General features: G+C 40.4%; 1 protein-coding gene across 3 annotated transcripts in view; it reads right to left on the reverse strand.

The window, feature by feature from the left end:
* The window catches only part of LINGO2 (leucine rich repeat and Ig domain containing 2), a 777,598-nt gene that overhangs the window by 220,051 nt on the left and 538,614 nt on the right, over window positions 1-18,933 (reverse strand). The window contains exon 1 of one of the 3 annotated variants that reach the window (XM_074953496.1): window positions 13,033-13,045. The exons of the other annotated variants lie outside the window; for them this stretch is intronic. The gene's annotated coding sequence lies outside the window, so the exon portion shown is untranslated. Of the gene's footprint in view, window positions 1-13,032; window positions 13,046-18,933 lie in introns of those variants that run through there. 3 annotated transcript variants of the gene reach the window in all.

An 18,933-nucleotide genomic window follows, 5' to 3' on the forward strand; every position in this document is an offset into this window, starting at 1 on the left:
CAAAATTTTCAGATGATACAAAACTACTCAAAATAGTTAAATCCCAGACATACTGCAAAGAGTTACAAAGGGATCTCACAATTTGGGTGACTGGGCAACAAAATGGCAGATGAAATTCAATGTTGATAAATGCAAAGTAATGCACATTGGAAAACATAATCCCAACTATACATATAAAGTCATGGGGTCTAAATTAGCTGTCACCACCCAAGAGAGAGATCCTGGAGTCATTTTGGACAGTTCTCTGAAAACATCCACTCAATGTGCAGCGGCAGTCAAAAAAGCAAATAGAATGTTGGGAATCATTAAGAAAGGGATAGATAATATCACGTTGCCTCTATATAAATCCATGGTATGCCCACATCTTGAATACTGCGTGCAGATGTGGTCACCCCATCTCAAAAAAAATATATCGGAATTGGAAAAGTTTCAGAAAAGGGCAACAAAAATTATTGGGGACATGAAACGGCTTCTTTATGAGGAGAGATTAATAAGACTGGGACTTTTCAGCTTGGAAAAGAGACTTTGAAGAGGGGATATGACAGAGGTTTATAAAATCAAGACTGGTGTGGAGAAAGTAAATAAGGAAGTGTTATTTACCCCTTCTCATAACACAAGAAGTAGGGGTCACCAAATAAAATTAAAAGGCAGCAGGTTTAAAACAAACATAAGGAAGTATTTCTTCACACAACGCACAGTTGTGGAACTGTGGAATCTGTGGAACTCTTTGACAGATGTTGTTGTGAAGTTCAAGATGATAACAGGGTTCAAAAAAGAATTAGATAAATTCATGGAGGATAGTCCATCAATGGCTATTAGCCAAGATAGGCAGGGATGGTGTCCCTAGCCTCTGTTTGCCAGAAGCTGGGAGTGGACGACAGGGAATGTATCAGTTGATGATTACCTGTTCTGTTAATTCCCGCTGGGGCACCTGATATTGGCCACTGTCAGAAGACAGGATCCTGGGCTAGATGGACCTTTGTTCTGACCCAGTATGGCTGTTCTTATGTTCATTTATAGACCTCTTGTGCAGGTTAAGGGCCCAATTGTGCAGCCCTCATACATCTTGGTAAGTGCATATTAGATAAGCAAACCCATTGAAGTCAATGGAATGGCTCAATGAAGTATTCACAATAAGAATTCCACAACTGAACCTGTACAGTGAAATCCTGGCCCCATTCAAGTCAATGGAAAAACTCCTACTGACTTCAACGGAGTCAGGTTTTCACCATTAATATCTAGACTACTGTAGTAGGTATACAATTACATGATGAGACCATCTGGGTGGCTGAGTGACAGAAATTGTGACTAGTGGAGTTTTAAAAAAAGGAATTGTGGAAAGAGAAACTGTTTTTCCCTTAAACCCTGATTTAGCAAAGCACTTAAACCTGTAATTGAATGCTATGCTGGACTGGGGGTTTAGCACTGAAAAGGAAATAAAAAATATATATTTGTCTTTTTTAAATTTACTAAAATTATACTTTGTAGAGGGTGATTCTTTAGAATTTGGGAATTTTCCCTAGTGTGTCTCCCATTCCTGTTAGCACGCTAATCTGTTTATTTCACATAATAAAAAGTACAAGCAGCTTTGTATAATCCAAAATGTGTAGTACAGAATGAATTCTGGCGTGTGCTTTGACTCTCCTCTTCTGCCAGAGGAATTGTGCAGACTATCTCGGCCAAATTTTCAGAAGTGCTAAGCACCCAACATCTCCCACTCAAAATGTGGCCACAGAATCTTAGTGATAAACCTATTGAAAGAATGTTGAGTCAGAGCCCATACAGTGGGTGAATGAAAGATGAAAGGGCAGGAATCGAATTAATTCACAATACTGCCCAGTGATACCTGTAGTGAGCAGAATTTCTCCTGACATTCTTTCAGCATAAAGTCTCAAGCTTTCCCCACAGCAGACATCAAGAGAGTGATGCTTTTTCAAGTTACTCACATTTACTTATCTCCTGTATACAAAGATGCAACAGTACAACACTCAGCCTGTAGAGGAGTGTTCATGAGGGGGAGAATGATTTTTTAAATCCATCAACACTGCTCCGATTAAGTATGCATTATATATGGCTACACTCTACAAGTCGGAAGAGAATTCTACTGTTTACACCTAGTGCTTCTCAGAGAGAACATCCTAGCTTCTTACCACCACTGCTGATACAGTAGTGTGCCATCAGACATGTTCTTTTGCACGTAGCGAGAAGGCCCCGTGTCGTCAAGGGAAAATCTGTTGTCCTGCCACCCAAGACTACCAACAACTGGTCTCCGCGAGAGAAATAGAACATAAACATCGTGTGACAGTGACCTGGATGGCCCAGCCTTCTGAAAATGGAATACAGAGCTTTTGCCCACTTCTTTACTGGCAGGATTCCAGCGCAGGCTATTAGTTATCTGGTGGCTGCTTGATGGCTCACGTTAAACCAGCTCTGCAGTCTGAATTTAACTCCCACAGGACAGGGGTCCACAGTGCAAGACACCACAGTCACAATTACTACCTTACTGCCAGCTTCATCAGGCAAGGAGGAGGTCTGGGTGGGCTTGTAGAATGAACGATTTTCTCACCCTCAGAAGAGGTCTGAGCAGCTCACGTGGCTGAGACACGTTGAGCAAGCAGCATGGAGACGCTTGTGGTATAGCTGCCTGTGCTGGACGTCTTGATACGTTGACAGAGAAAACTCCAGTTTCCAGATCTGTCAAACTATTCACTAGCACGAAACATTCACAAACAAATCAATGATTGGTTTTTTTTTACCCCACAGACTGCCATCAGGGCTCTGGTCTCATTGTTAATAACCGCACTGAGAGGAGAAGCACCTTGACAGCAACGACAGGTTTCAGAGTAGCAGCCGTGTTAGTCTGTATTCGCAAAAAGAAAAGGAGTACTTGTGGCACCTTAGAGACTAACCAATTTATTTGAGCATAAGCTTTCGTGAGCTACAGCTCACTTCATCGGATGCATACTGTGGAAAGCACAGAAGATCTTTTTATACACACAAACCATGAAAAAATGGGTGTTTACCACTACAAAAGGTTTTCTCTCCCCCCACCCCACTCTCCTGCTGGTAATAGCTTATCTAAAGTGATCACTCTCCTTACAATGTGTATGATAATCAAGTTGGGCCATTTCCAGCACAAATCCAGGTTTTCTCCCCACCCCCCCCACAAACCCACTCTTCTGTTGGTAATAGCTTATCTAAAGTGATCACTCTCCTTACAATGTTATGAATGTTATAATTCTTGACATCTAATTTGTGTCCATTTATTCTTTTACTTAGAGACGAGAATTATAACATTCATAAACCAGACGGAGAACACTTCAATCTCTCTGGTCACGCGATTACAGACATGAAAGTTGCGATATTACAACCGAAAAACTTCAAAACCAGACTCCAGTGAGAGACTGTTGAATTGGAATTCATTTGCAAATTGGATACAATTAATTTAGGCTTGAACAGAGACTGGGAGTGGCTAAGTCATTATGCAAGGTAACCTATTTCCCCTTGTTTTTTCCTACCCCACCCTCCTCAGACGTTCTTGTTAAACCCTGGATTTGTGCTGGAAATGGCCCACCTTGATTATCATACACATTGTAAGGAGAGTGATCACTTTAGATAAGCTATTACCAACAGGAGAGTGGGTTTGTGTGTGTGGAAAAAAAAAGGGGGTGGGGGGAGAAAACCTGGATTTGTGCTGGAAATGGCCCACCTTGATTATCATACACATTGTAAGGAGAGTGATCACTTTAGATAAGCTATTACCAGCAGGATGGTGGGGTGGGGGGAGAGAAAAGCTTTTGTAGTGGTAAACACCCATTTTTTCATGGTTTGTGTGTATAAAAAGATCTTCTGTACTTTCCACAGTATGCATCCAATGAAGTGAGCTGTAGCTCATGAAAGCTTATGGTCAAATAAATTGGTTAGTCTCTAAGGTGCCACAAGTACTCCTTTTCTTCTTGACAGCAATGCCACTGAACTTGATACTTCATTTCACTCGAAAAAGAAGTTGCTAATGTTGTCACAAGACACAGTTGAAAAGGTGATGTGCACATTCACATGGATGAGTGGAAGGAATATGTTAAAGATTCAGCATTTCCCTACGAGAACAGGAAAAATCCACGTGCTTCAGCTAAATTAGCTTTCTTTTTCAATTCTGTATTGATAAAAGAACCTGCAGGAAGAAGCATAAAAGATCCAAGGCATCAAAATAAATGGCGAAAATACCAATTGGTATTGATTTTTCTGAAGTGTTAAATGTCCATTTGTAGAGAATAAAAATCTAGTTGCAAAACCTCTGCAGTAGTAAGAAAAATACAATAAAGAAAATACAGTAAAGAAAAAGATCAGCCTTAAAGGCTATTGATGGGATCTGGAGCCTTTTCAACTTTAGGTCACTCGTTTAAATTTGACTCAGGTCAGTAATGACAAAGTCAGAACTCTGGTGTTCAGCAGTCACTCGGTGCTTAAGGTACTCGGAAGAGATCTGCTTTATTCTGTATCCAATTCCAAGTTGGCATACCAAGAGCAGCCACAGCACCCAGCCCAGACCCTTTGGGTATATCTACATTGAAACCGGGGTGTGTGATCACAGCATGTGTTGACATATGAGAGTGAGCTTTAATCTAGCTCGCAGGGATACTGATAGCAACGGAGGGCAGTGTGAGCTTGTCTGGGATGCTGGGTAATTACACTGCGCTGAAGTCTGTGCTGCTGCAGCTTCGTTGCTGCAGGTACGCCAGCTAGCTAGAGCAGGCTGGCTTGGGTAATTACAGCCCCCAACTGTGATCTGGGAAGCTCGGCCTTTAAAGCCTTGGCACAGTCCCCAGTGCCACAATAATCATCAAGAGCCTGCACATGAGGCTTTGGTGGGCCCAGTCCAGTTTCCAGTGTCCACATCACAATTGTCACTAATCAGCTCAACCTAAGTGGGCTCTCCAGACAGACACAGAATCGAGCAGTTTGAAGAGTAAATGCTCTCACCCTTAGAGGATGAAGTTCTAGGAGAAATTTTGTTGAAGTAGCGAGATGTAAGGAAACTTGTACTGCCACTGCCCCATGCTGTACTCACTGTGTACGTACAGTACGTACAGACGTCAATCTCCAGGGCTGGCAGTGCATCAGCTTCTACCAGCCCTGAAGTCATTTGAAAGAGAAAAAAAGTGGCAAAAAGGTAACTGATTTCTCAAGTGTTTAAAGAACAAAACAACTCAGTGGTGTGGAAGGTTGTGTCTTTGGAAAAGAGGGCACAAAGGCCTTGATTCAGCAAGTCACTGAAGCACACGGTTAAGTTGAAGTCAATGGGATTTCTCACATGCTTAATTCTGGGCATGTGCTAAATCAGGGTAAAAATTCTCTAAAGTGAGATCAGTAACAGAGATGAGTGAACAGGGCTCCAATAAAAAATAAATAAGAGAATGTCCCAGAGTTTTATCCAAATTTCAATAAAAATCCTCTCTCAGGATCAAAAAGGGCAGTTAATTTTCTTCCCCTTGATTATTTTTTCTAATGTTACACATCTCTGCTTCCTGCTTCCAGTAAAGTGTAGAAATGAAAGGGACATATTACAAATAAAGAGTGTTCTCTTGCTTAGTTTTCTGTAAGACTTTGTTTTACTGCTGTTAATTGTTGTTAAAAGCCTTTTACAAACTCAGTGAAAATTAGAAACCAGCCTGAGAAAGTTTAGATTGGGACTTCTCCAAATGTCATAGGTGCTTAGATCTGGGGTTTTGTTTTGGCCCCTCTGACAAAACCGTTGATACGGTGAGAGACTGACTGTCTTGCCTGACTGGGAAGTAGTAATATTGGAAATGTTTCAGAAGTGCATATTTTCATGAGTTTCCCCATATAATCTCCAGACTGAAGCTACCAGCTCCTCAGCCAGTTCAGATCTGTGTAGTTCCACTGACTTTCAATGGAGCCACCTCACTTTACATGAGCAGAGGGTCTGGCAAGAGAAATTTGGAAAACTTTAGTTACATTTTTATTTGCTTATCCAAGCTGATCCCAAACTGCAATTTTTTTGAAGTTCCTCCATACATAATCTGTAACCAGACAAGGAGTGAATGACAGAAAGCGAGCTACATTAAATTTGTTACAGGGTTTGAAATTGTTTATTGCTAATTTTCTGGGAAAAGCAGAACTACTACCAGTGCTATAGATTTGTTAAGTAGCTTTATAATTTACCTTATACTAGGGAAAATTCTTCAGGAGAAGAAATCCATGATTCTGAAAAACTCTTGAAATAACAGCAAATCCAAGGCCAAAGTGGGGATCTTGGGATTTGTACAAGCAGCAGATTTAAGGATTTATGGTAAACCAAGCACCAATTAAGGTCTACAGATAGTTTAAACAGCAGGCAAATTTTATTAGCTCATGGTTTGGCCCTGCAGAGTTATATCCTATTCAAAGAGTAATCTATATTACAGCCTCAAAACGGATCTCAAAAGTTTCAAGGAAAATTCCAGGGTGAGTCATCAGGATTTCAGCCAAAGACTTTGGTAGATCATAACAATAAAGTAAAAGTGTAAGACCTAATGAAGTGACTGAACCATAGGAGCAATTTACTACCATCAGGAAATACCACAGGTTAGTTAATGGACACAGCACTCAATGTGGAGGCAGAAGACTTGGGCTTTTTTCTCAGATTTGCCACTGGTTTATTGTATGATCATGTGTCTCCATTTCTTTAACTATAAATGAGGGTAACTTTGAGTTCTATGGATACAGAATGCAATGCAATTCAGCTATGTACTCAAGTATGTTCCTAACCTTAATCACGTGAATTGTCTCATTGAAGTGAATAAAATTATTCAAGTACTTAAATTAGACACATGCTTATGTACCTCACCAAACTGAGGCCTAATTGTTAAGGTCACTATGGATTGTACAAAAAGAAAAGGAGTACTTGTGGCACCTTAGAGACTAACCAATTTATTTGAGCATAAGCTTTCGTGAGCTACAGCTCACTTCATCGGATGCAAGTGAGCTGTAACTCACGAAAGCTTATGCTCAGATAAATTGGTTAGTCTTTAAGGTGCCACAAGTACTCCTTTTCTTTTTAGTAAATGTTGTTGGCACTAGAGCTGGGCAAAATATTTCAACCAAAACGTTATTTTTTTAGTGAAAAATGCACATTCAGTGTCCCTGAGATATTCCTCAGATTCGTGTTGGTTTTGCAAATTTATTTGTTAAGGGAACCCCCCCCCCAAAAAAAGTCAAAACGTTTCAATTTTTCTGTTCAAAAGGACTTTTTGTTTCAAAATTTCCTCCAATTTTATTTTAAAAATTAAAAATGTTTAAGAAAGCTTGAAAACAAAACAAAAGGTTTCATTCAACCCCCAAACCATTATTTTCCGATATTTCAATTAATCAAAAAATGTAGTAAATGTTCACTTTTGGTTTGAGCCAAAAATATTTTTTTGATCTTTTGAAATTGCCAATGCACCAAAAGATCAGTTATTCACCTAGCTCAGGTTGGCATTCACAGGTTATTTTCTTCAGCCTCGACGGGTTATTTTCTTCAGCCTTGCAAGGTGTGACAGCATTATCTTGAGACAAAAAGGGTTATCTTCTCAAACTCCCCCCTCCCCTGCTCATATTCCCAGCTCTGGCTAACTTCCATTCAGCTCCTCTGTTGCAGCAACAGCAGCAGCATTAGTGTACACAGGATCCGGAAAGTTGTCAGCATTTTTAGCCCAGTGTCATCTAACTCTGTTTAGACCAGGTCTATAAGACACAATGCTTAAAATTCTGTCTACACTCATCCTTCCATTGCTGCCACCACCAGTAAAGCTGAACAGGTAGTAGCATGAATAAGAAAAGTCTACTGCAGATCAGGCAAATGTGTTTTAACCCCCCACTGCCTTGTACTTTGTGTAGTCGTTTAAGCCTTGGTTCAGGAAAGCATCCCTACTCAGAAAGACCAGTTAAGCATGGGGTTAAGACCCACTGAAGTAAATGGAACTTAAGGATGTGCTTAAATGTTTTCCTGAACGAGGGCCTAACATTTGTATGGTTTGAATGCAAAAGCAGGTGTCAAATGCTACCAAATCAGAATCCCCCTGATACCAATGTAGGCCTAAAGTCCACAAACATAGTTAGATTCCAAGCTCCTAAATTTTTCAAGCTGCAGTGAAACTATTAAGGTTACAAGAAAACTATCCCAGATGTTGTTACAAAAAACTGCAGAAATGAGGAGTTAAAAAAAGTTAATTTTAATAAAGATGAAGGCATTTTAAAATGCAAAGAAGAGAAATATCTAATTCACTATTGAGCAACTGAACAATACATTGGGAGGAATGCCAACCTGCACATGTATATCAATCTCGCTTATGGTTTTTGAGGTTTCCCCGCCCCGCCATTCTAGTTCAACTGGCTTATCAAGAAAGGCTGTAAAATGTGCATATCACAAATGAAGTGCAGCAAGAGTTATATAACCCAGAAAAGAAAGAGAAGAAAAAGCAGGTGGGAGAAAGTGACGATCTCTCTGAACATCTTTTCAAACAATCATGGTATGAACCAAGAAGCATCACTACATTACTAGGCCATAAGAGATTTTCTGGACTGAAGTGGGTTGATTGAATAATTATATTCCAAGGCCTAATGGAAATAATAAACCTTCTAAAACTCGTCCTTGCAACAACAAAAAAAAAAACAAAAAAAACCACTTAGCGTTTTTATTGGAGAGATTTTTACATCAAATGCTTAATGAGATGGCAAGCATGCATGAATAATTATTTTACTTACCGTTCCCATTAAAGAAAAGATGAATTATATTTCTTTCAGTCAGAAGGAAAATTTTTTCCGTGATCATTAACGTTAAATTGACTTTTTATTTTACATTCAAAGAAAGCAGCACTTTTAAATTGAGCTTCAGATAGGTTGAATGAATGTCTGTCTAATAAAAGGTTTCAGAGTAACAGCCGTGTTAGTCTGTATTCGCAAAAAGAAAAGGAGTACTTGTGGCACCTTAGACACTAACCAATTTATTTGAGCATGAGCTTTCGTGAGCTACAGCTCACTTCATTGGATGCATGCATCCGATGAAGTGAGCTGTAGCTCACGAAAGCTCATGCTCAAATAAATTGGTTAGTCTCTAAGGTGCCACAAGTACTCCTTTTCTTTTTGTCTAATAAAAAACAATGATATTTTCCCACTTGCTGGCCTTATATTTTAAAATTACTAAAAGAAACCAAAAGGTTAAAGCAGAAAAAAATTCACCTTAGCCTCCCGTAATTAATTAGGAGGCTAGTGGGAGAATATTGTTTTCTTCCAGAATTGACTAAAAACTATTTTATTTTTCTGAGGTGCCAGTACTATAGCCTGATACTCTAAGAGTATGTCTACACTGCAAAATAAAGTATGTTCTTTACTTGGGTTAGCTAACCTTCATTAGTTAACTTGGGTTAAAATAGTTGTGAAGACATGGCTTTTAACTTGGGTTAACAGCTCAAATTCAACCCCAGGCTGCCCTATAGGCATGCATTTGAGCTACTAACTTAAGTTAAAAGCTGAGATAGCAGGTCTTCACTGGTACTTGAAACTGAGTTGGCTAACTTGAGTTAAGAACACACCTCTTTGTGCAGTGTAGACATGTCCTAAAAGGCTAATGCTGTGGAGTCTGTTGCTTGGAAAAGATCTCAGGACATCTCTTAATTCTGCTCTAATGTGGCAGGGAAAGGCTGCAATTATAATGACTAGGCACACATGTGGATTTCAGTGCACAGTGAATATCAGTTCCTCAATATGAGGGATGACAGTGTCAGTATTCAGACCCCTAGAGTTCTAGCCTGAGAAGTAGAAGGAGCAGGTCACTCTAGACCCGGTGCATCGCAATACCCTTTTAAGCATCCTCAACTCTCACTAAACTGAGTTTGAATTTAGGGCACTCAGGACCCTCCAGGAGGTACTCAGGCCCCACCAGATGGAGAATGATTTTTGTTTGCAAGTCAAAATTGCTGGTAGTGAAAACTGAAATCAACAAATTTACTTTTCAAATCTGATCATTTATTTGCTGAATGTTTGGAGCTGAACTGTCAGATGGCAGTGTCTGCCCAAGAAAAGAACTGCAACCATGCAGAGAATTATATAATTTCCTAATAAGTAATATCCAGCCTCCCTCCCATTACAAGAGAATCTACTTCTGCAGCATTTGATAAACTTGGCCAAGATGAAAAAATGGAGTGATGTGTGCTTATTTCAGATAAGGTACAGAAAACACCATGGATTTTGATACTAAATGGGAAGGGCATCTTATATTTTGCAAGACTTGATAGATATACTATCAATAGATATACTTCAAACCCCATGGGAAGGCATGCCTCTTTTCTATCATATCCATCCTCTAACTCATGTAGAAAGGGATCAACAAATCTGGCCTTCTTTGGTGAGAGAAAAACATTTTTTTTTAGCTCAGATGATAAAGCTGCACAAAGGCTGTCATTCACACACAGCTGCTATCCAGATAAACAATAGCAAGGCACATTTTTATACCAACATCAGATTTTTTTTCATAAAATCAGCACTAGAGCTTACATTTCCTAGAAAAATATTAACAGTTATTTTTCCTTTGATCCTTCCCTGAACTGCAAAAGTAACACTCTTGCCATTATCCTCTCCACTAGGAAGAGCTAGTCCAATATACGACAGCTATTGCAATATAAAATATTTAACCATATAAACTACAAAGGCCTCAGCTCCAGGGCTCTCAGTATTGGCTGTAAAATGTTGGTTTCCTATCTATTTTAGGTTCTGACATGGCCCCCAGTACTGCAGTATCCGAGTTCCTCCCAATCTGTAATGTTTTTATCTTCATAACATCCCTGTGAGGTAGAGATGGGCTATTATCCCCATTTTACAGATTGGAAACTGAAGCATAGAGACACTAAGGCCTCTAGTAATGGACCAATGGGTATTGATCCAAGATCTTTTCCTTCAGTGGTAACAACTAATTTAGACCCTGTCATTTTATAATTATAGGTGGGATTATGTTTTACATTACTTTGCATTTATCAACACTGAATTTCATCTGCCATTTTGTGAGATCCCTTTGTGACTCTTTGCGGTCAGCTTTGGACTTAACTATCTTGAGTGATTTTCTATTGTTTACAAACTTTGCCATCTCACTATTTACCCCTTTTTCCAGATCATTTATGAATATGTTGAACACATGAATATGTTTGGGGGAGCTTGCTATTTATCTCTCTCCACTACGAAAACTGACCATTTAGTCCTACCCTTTGTTTCCAATATGTTAACCAGTTGCAGACCCATGAAAGGACCATCCCTCTTATCCATGACTCCTTACTTTGCTTAAGAGCTTTTGGTGTGGGACCTTGTTAAAGGCTTTCTGAAAGTCTAAGTACACTATATCCACTGTATTGCCTTTGTCCACATGTCTGTTGCCCTCTCAAAGAATTCTAGTAGGCTGGTGAGGCAGGATTTCCCTTTACAAAAACAGACTTGACTCTTCCCCAACATAGTGTGTTCATCTATGTGTCTGATAATTCTGTTTTTTATTATGGTTTCAACCAATTTGCCTGATACTGAAATTCAGTTTATCTACCTGTAATTACCAGGATTGCCTTTGGAGGCTTTTTTTTTTTTTTTTTAAATCGGCATCACATTAACTATCCTCCAGTCATCCGGTACAGAGACCGATTTAAGTGCTAGTCCTGCAAGTTCATATTTGAGTTCCTTCAGAAGTCTGGGGTGAATACCATCTGGTTCTGGTGACTTATTACTCTTTAATTATCAATCTGTCCCAAAACTTTCTCTATTGACACCTCAATCTGAGACAGCTCCTTGGTTTTGTCACCGAAAAAAAATGGCTTCAGTGTGGGGATCTCTCCCACATCTTCTGCAGTGAAGACCAATGCAGATAATTCATTTTGCTTCTCTGCAATGGCCTTGTCTTCTTTGAGTGCTCCTTTACCATCTTGATCATCCAGTGGTTCCACTGTTTGTTTGGCAGGCTTCCTGATTCTCAAGTACTTTAAAAAAATGCAGTTAGTTTGTGTGTCTTTTGCTAGTTGCCCTTCCATTTTTTTTGGCCTGCCGAATTATGGGTTTACACTTCATTTGCAAGAGTTTATGTTCCTTTCTAATTTCCTCAGTAGGATTTGAGTTCCAATGTTTAAAAAAGATGTGTTTGTGTCTCTAGTATCTCTGGAGGATGCTAAACAGAAGCAACTAAAATCAGACATTTAAAAATAAGCAGGTCCAGAGAACGTGCAACCAAGAGTTTTAAAAGAGCCGGATGAGGAGCTCATTGGAACGTTCATGTTGATTCTGAATAAGTATTGGAGCATTGAGGAAGTTCCAGAAGCTGCAAGAAAGAAAATGTTGTGCCATTTTTAAAAAAGGTTAAATGAGATGACCTGGGTAATTATAAGCCTATCAGCCTGGCATTGATCCCAGACAAAATAATGGAGTGGCTGATATGGGATTATATTAGCCAAGAATTAAAAGAGGGTAATCTAATTAATGTAAATCATCGTGGTTTAATGGTAAATAGATCCTGTCAAACTAAACTGATGTCTTTTTATTTTAATGAGATTACAAGTTTGGTTGAAAAAGGTAATAGTGTTAATGTAATATACTTAAGACTTCTGTATGGCATTTGACTTGGTGCCGCACAACATTTTGATTAAAAAAACTACAATGATAAAAAACTAATCTGACACACATTAAATGGATTAAAAACTGGCTTACTGATTGGTCTCAAAATGTAACTGTAAACAGAAAAATCATCATTGAGCGGTCTGTTTTCAATAGTGTCCCTCAGCAATCAGTTCGTGGTCCTATGCGATTTAAAATTTTTATCAGTGACATGGAAGAAAACATGAAATCATCACTGATAAAATTTGTAGATGATAAAAACTGGGGGAAGTGTAAATTATGAAGAGGACAGTTCACTGACTGATTGGGATCCGGATTACTTGGTAAACTGCGTGCAAATTAATAATATACATTTTAATATGGCTAAATGTAAATTTATACATCTAGGAACAAAATAACATAGGTCATACTTACAGGACGGGGGATTATATCCTGGGAAGCAGTAACTCTGAAAAAGATTAGAAGTGGAGGGTGGATAATCAGCTGAAAATGAGCTCTCAGTGTGACACTGTAGCCAAAAGGGCTAATGCAGTACTGGGACGCATAAGGGGAAGCTCGAGTAGGAATAGAGATGTGACCACTGCTGGAATACTGTGCCCAATTCTGGTGCCCACAATCCAACAAGGATGTAGTAAAATTGGAAAGGGTTCAGAGAAGAGCCAGGAGAATGATTCAAGGATTTGAAAATATGCCTGATAGTAATAAACTAAATAGACTGAGCTAAATCTATTCTAATCTAAATCCTTTTTTAAGATGAGATTTAAATACTTAAATCAGTTTGGTGTTGCAAGTGTCAGAACAGCAATGCCTCACTACCCTTGAAAACCTGGACCTAAGTGACTTGGCCCAAAGCCATACAGGAAATCGGTGGCAGAGCAGAGAACTGATCCTGGGTGTCCCAAATGCTTGGCTAGCACCCTAACTTCTGGACCATCCCTCCTCTCTTCATCACTCCACTCCTAGGAGCAGAGCTGACTCTGTCTAACTCAAATTTCATGTCAATGCCATACTTGAGAATGATTATTGGGGAACACACTTGCACACTCTTATTTACTGATAGAAGTGGGTATTCACGTATGACTCCGCTAGGGACGGTGCATGTCCTGCACCCAGAAATGTATCTCTTGCTAGAAGCTTAATGCTTCTCAGACAGAGAGAAGGAACAAGCCTATTGGGCAGAAGATTTACTCTTTTCTTCCGAAGAAATGACAATTGGAAGCTTTCCCCCTAGATTTTTCCCCACAAAGGTCTGAGGCTTCTCACCACTTCCTGACAGCAGGGAGGGAGTTCCTTCTAAAAACACTGTTTTTGCTGAGAGAGATCTGGATATTTAACTGGGCATGGGCTCCATATATCTCCTCTTTCTGTGTTGTGCAGGAGAATCTTGGCACCAGTGAGTCCCCATCCTAGGAGTCGGAGAGGGACTGGCCCAACATAGGGAACAATAGTGTGTGTAAAATGCTGTGTTTACTAGACTGTAGTCTCCTTTCTCTGGGCAACTCCTAGCTCTGGTTTGCAGAGCCCTTTGTGTCTTCTGAAGATGGCTGATCTTTCCACTGAATGGACTAGCTGGGCAATGGACTTTCTCTGGGCAACTCCTAGCTCTGGTTTGCAGAGCCCTTTGTGTCTTCTGAAGATGGCTGATCTTTCCACTGAATGGACTAGCTGTAGTGAACCTCCTCCATAGCTTTCTGTACTCTAGGTGACTCAGAAGGTCTCAGATACCTTGTGCAGGATAGGATCCTATAAAATAGAATTCATGGGTCCTCCCTAGTTCTCCCTTTCAGGAGACAGCTCTAAGTTATTGCCAATGCTCGATAGTAAAGGAGCTTTCAGTGCACAGACATTAATAGCCTAACTGCCACCTGTCACCACTTGTTGAATTGTTATATACAAATAGACACAGAACAGGAAAAGTGCTTCTTTTGTGGGTTAAGAAAATGACAGTGAATTATTTGTGGAGAGACTTTCCACTCTCAACTAGCTGACCTCCAATTCTAGGAGTTCACTAACTTGATATCTAGAGAATGTTTCTTCTCTGTCTCTCTAATATATCACTTATTTATCGTTAGCACTTTTATTTTCTTACTTATTGCTGAATATTTATGTAGTGCCATGGGTGTGCACGGTGGATCACAGAACAAATAAAAAATGATGGGGCCTCCTCCATGCAAGTTTCTGTCGCATTCAGATGTAGCAAGCATGGAAAAAACAAAGGTGGCAGTGAGAGTGGTGGTAATTGTGGGATGTCTGAAGAGGACAAGAGACAGAGTGAGCAAGAATGGTCTTATGATAAAGGAACTCGAGTAGACCTCAACATATTTGAGTTCAATTTTGAACTCTGCCAGACTTCCCATATTCTTGGTAAAGTCACATACATTTCTCTGTTCCTCAATTCCAAAACCTCAAAATGAGGATGACAACACTTCCCTACTTGGCTGGGTGTTGTGAAGATAAATCCATAAATACTTCAAAGGTGCTCAGATATAATAGTGACTAGCATCATGAGTTCTCAGATAGATAAAGCTGGGTGAATAAGGAAAATGTGTCTGAATATTCTCTCACATTTTTAAATTAATTAGTTTGGTCCATGTTTGTGCTCCTTGTATATTTGCTCTATGCAAATTTTGTAGCAATTGAATTTTTACTAGCACAAATGATTGCAGAAGATGAACTTCAATGCTGCACGCATGAGTATTTACAGAAACCAGATTTTAGTGCAGTCTCAACCAACTAGGGAAAAGAAAATAGACCACATGACTTCTTTGACCAATCACAATTAAGCAATGCCTTTTGACCAATCACAATTAAGCAATGCAACTCAAATTTCAAATATTTGCAATCAGTTCATACACAGTTCGAAAAGATAAAAGATATCGATAGAATAAATGGGGAAAAATACATATGAAGAAACTGATTTGCTCAAACTTTCTACGAGCACAGAAAGACGCAACATTCAAACAAATTACTGGTTGGGAATTATTAGCTTAGCTCTCAATTCAACAGTAAAAGATCATGAAATATGCTTATATTATTGAAGTTCAACTAGTTTCCTTTTTGAAGTAATAGCAAATTCAGATCTTGAAGGATATATTTCATACAGCTAATATACTAATGGAAAAATTAGAACTTAATACCATCAACTATGGCCAAGGAGGTCAGAGGAGAAGGTGCAAAGGGGGCCTTCATGCTGGTTGTGCCTTGGGCCAAACCCCAACATAAATTTACAGCAGCTTGAAAGCTCCTCTTTGTTATGGTGGCTGCAATGGTCTCAAGGGGCTGATACAGCAGTAGGAGATCACCAGGCTGGAAGGAGGTGTTGGCCACATCACATTTTCCCCGCCCACACCACCTATGTTGGCACCATGAGAATACTGACAGTCCTCCTGGGGCCAGCTACTCAGTTGTTCAGTCCAGTATCTGGCCGCAGGGGAGAATCTAGTTGGCTAGATTGTCGGGCTCAACGGGTAGTGATCAATGGCTCCATGTCTAGTTGGCAGCCGGTGTCAAGTGGAGTGCCCCAGGGGTCGGTCCTGGGGCCGGTTTTGTTCAATATCTTCATAAATGATCTGGAGGATGGTGTGGATTGCACTCTCAGCAAATTTGCGGATGATACTAAACTGGGAGGAGTGGCAGATACGCTGGAGGGCAGGGATAGGATACAGAGGGACCTAGACAAATTGGAGGATTGGGCCAAAAGAAACCTGATGAGGTTCAATAAGGATAAGTGCAGGGTCCTGCACTTAGGACGGAAGAACCCAATGCACAGCTACAGACTAGGGACCGAATGGCTAGGCAGCAGTTCTGCGGAAAAGGACCTAGGGGTGACAGTGGACGAGAAGCTGGATATGAGTCAGCAGTGTGCCCTTGTTGCCAAGAAGGCCAATGGCATTTTGGGATGTATAAGTAGGGGCATAGCGAGCAGATCGAGGGACGTGATCGTTCCCCTCTATTCGACATTGATGAGGCCTCATCTGGAGTACTGTGTCCAGTTTTGGGCCCCACACTACAAGAAGGATGTGGATAAATTGGAGAGAGTCCAGCGAAGGGCAACAAAAATGATTAGGGGTCTGGAACACATGACTTATGAGGAGAGGCTGAGGGAACTGGGATTGTTTAGTCTGCGGAAGAGAAGGATGAGGGGGGATTTGATAGCTGCTTTCAACTACCTGAGAGGTGGTTCCAGAGAGGATGGTTCTAGACTATTCTCAGTGGTAGAAGAGGACAGGACAAGGAGTAATGGTCTCAAGTTGCAGTGGGGGAGGTTTAGGTTGGATATTAGGAAAAACTTTTTCACCAGGAGGGTGGTGAAACACTGGAATGCATTACCTAGGGAGGTGGTAGAATCTCCTTCCTTGGAAGTTTTTAAGGTCAGGCTTGACAAAGCCTTGGCTGGGATGATTTGATTGGGGATTGGTCCTGCTTTGAGCAGGGGGTTGGACTAGATGACCTCCTGAGGTCCCTTCCAACCCTGATATTCTATGATTCTATGAATCTGAGTATAAATACCCATTAACTAACTAGAATTGAAGGAACAATAATCGATAACAGTGAGATCAGCATCAGATGGAAGGAGAATGTTGGGGAAGTGGAGGAAGGAAAAGAGAAAGGCTGAGTAGTGCAGAAGATCACAGAAAATATTCTAGGGGTATGTGGTGTGCCACTGGCAAACCAGGTGCCTGGGCCTCACTTGAATACTGACAAACCCACAACTGGAATCAGACTGGCTCACCTGTGTGTTAGAATTGTTACAATAGGTATTAGAGTTATAAAAATGTGTTTAGTGTTTAGACTTTATTATATGCTTGTAAGTTGCCGAATGCATCAGTCTCACTTACAACATCTGTATCCCATATTGTAAGATATTCGAGCACTTGCATTGTAAGCCTCTGTAACTGTGTAAATCACCAGGCAGGAGAGAGAGATTAATCAGTGAAAATGCTGGCTTCCCACAGAAGGAGTCATGTCTTGCCCCACAAGAAAGGCCCATTGATACCAGACAAACTATTGTGGAACAACAAAGAGGACAAAAAAAAAGACTTGGATGATTGTTCTCCCATCCCCATGAAGAGGAGACATGCAAGTGAATTCCTCCCAATAGCTGAGTCTGCAACTCAAAGCGGAAGGGGGGAATGGATAAAACCCTCTACAAGGAGGAACTGTATCTTTATACTGCTTGGACTCTGAGGTGTAAGGATTACTGAGCATAAACCAAAGATCCCCAGTGCTTAGCCTAGGTTAGCCCTAAAGGGCATATAGGGCTTGCTTATTCTAGAAGTTTCTATTACTTTTTGAAACTTAAGATTGAAACTCATTTGTGTGTATATAAGTTTGCCTACTTTAACCTTGTAAATAACTCCCATTTCCTTTTCCTATAAAATAAATCTTTATTTAGTTTATTACAGGATTGGCTACAAGTGTTGTCTTTGGTGCGAGATCTGAAGTGCAACTGACCTGGGGTAAGTGACTGGTCCTTTGGGACTGGGAGTAACCTGAATACTGCTGTACTCTTTGTTGTAAGGGACCATCTATTACAAAGGTAAGTTCACCTGGTTGGCAAGACAGATCGAAATACCCAGTGGAATTGTCTGTGACTCCATGTTAAGGCTGTTACCATGCCTTAGGAGTTTACACTGGATAATTGGTTGGTGAAATCTAAATATAGAACTCATAACCAATTTCACAACCATGTTTCCTAACAGTTTGCCCTGAGGTTAGTACCCAGGCTCTTGAGCCAGTGCAAGACAGCTTGACGGGGGCAGCAGAAAAAGGGTGCAGTGTTGGTTGTGGGAGAATAGAAGGCTGATCCAAAGCCTGATGAAGTCAATGAGAATCTTCCTATTGACCTCAATGAGCTTTGTATCAGACCCTAACAGAAGAACACGGAGAACCACGTTGGCAAAGCACAGTATGGCATAAAATAGGTAGCCAGGGAATTCAGAGATAAGGTCCAAGATTTTAAAGAGATGAGCTTGTAAGTCTTAGCTTTTAGGTCTAGGGAAAGCTTAGGAGACCTGATTCTCAGAGGATGGGTGCTCAGTACTTTCTGGAAAGCAGGCCCACTTAAAGCAAGTTGGGCACCAAAAAATCACTAACTAGTTTTAAATATCTTAGCAGGGCAGGGCAAAGGACCTTGAAAGTGAAGTGGAGGAGGTTGGTATTGATGTGAAAGGAAATCACAGGTCAGTTTATGGAGAGAGAGTGTGTATGTGTGTGGTGACCTGGGTGAAACAGGTGAGGAAGAAGAGTAAAGATGCCATTATTCAACTCAGCCTTCAGCTTTGAAGACCTTCCTCCTCCTCCTCCACCCAAATC

This window comes from Natator depressus, chromosome 5 (genome assembly GCF_965152275.1).
Source record: "Natator depressus isolate rNatDep1 chromosome 5, rNatDep2.hap1, whole genome shotgun sequence".
Taxonomy (NCBI): Eukaryota; Metazoa; Chordata; order Testudines; family Cheloniidae; genus Natator; species Natator depressus.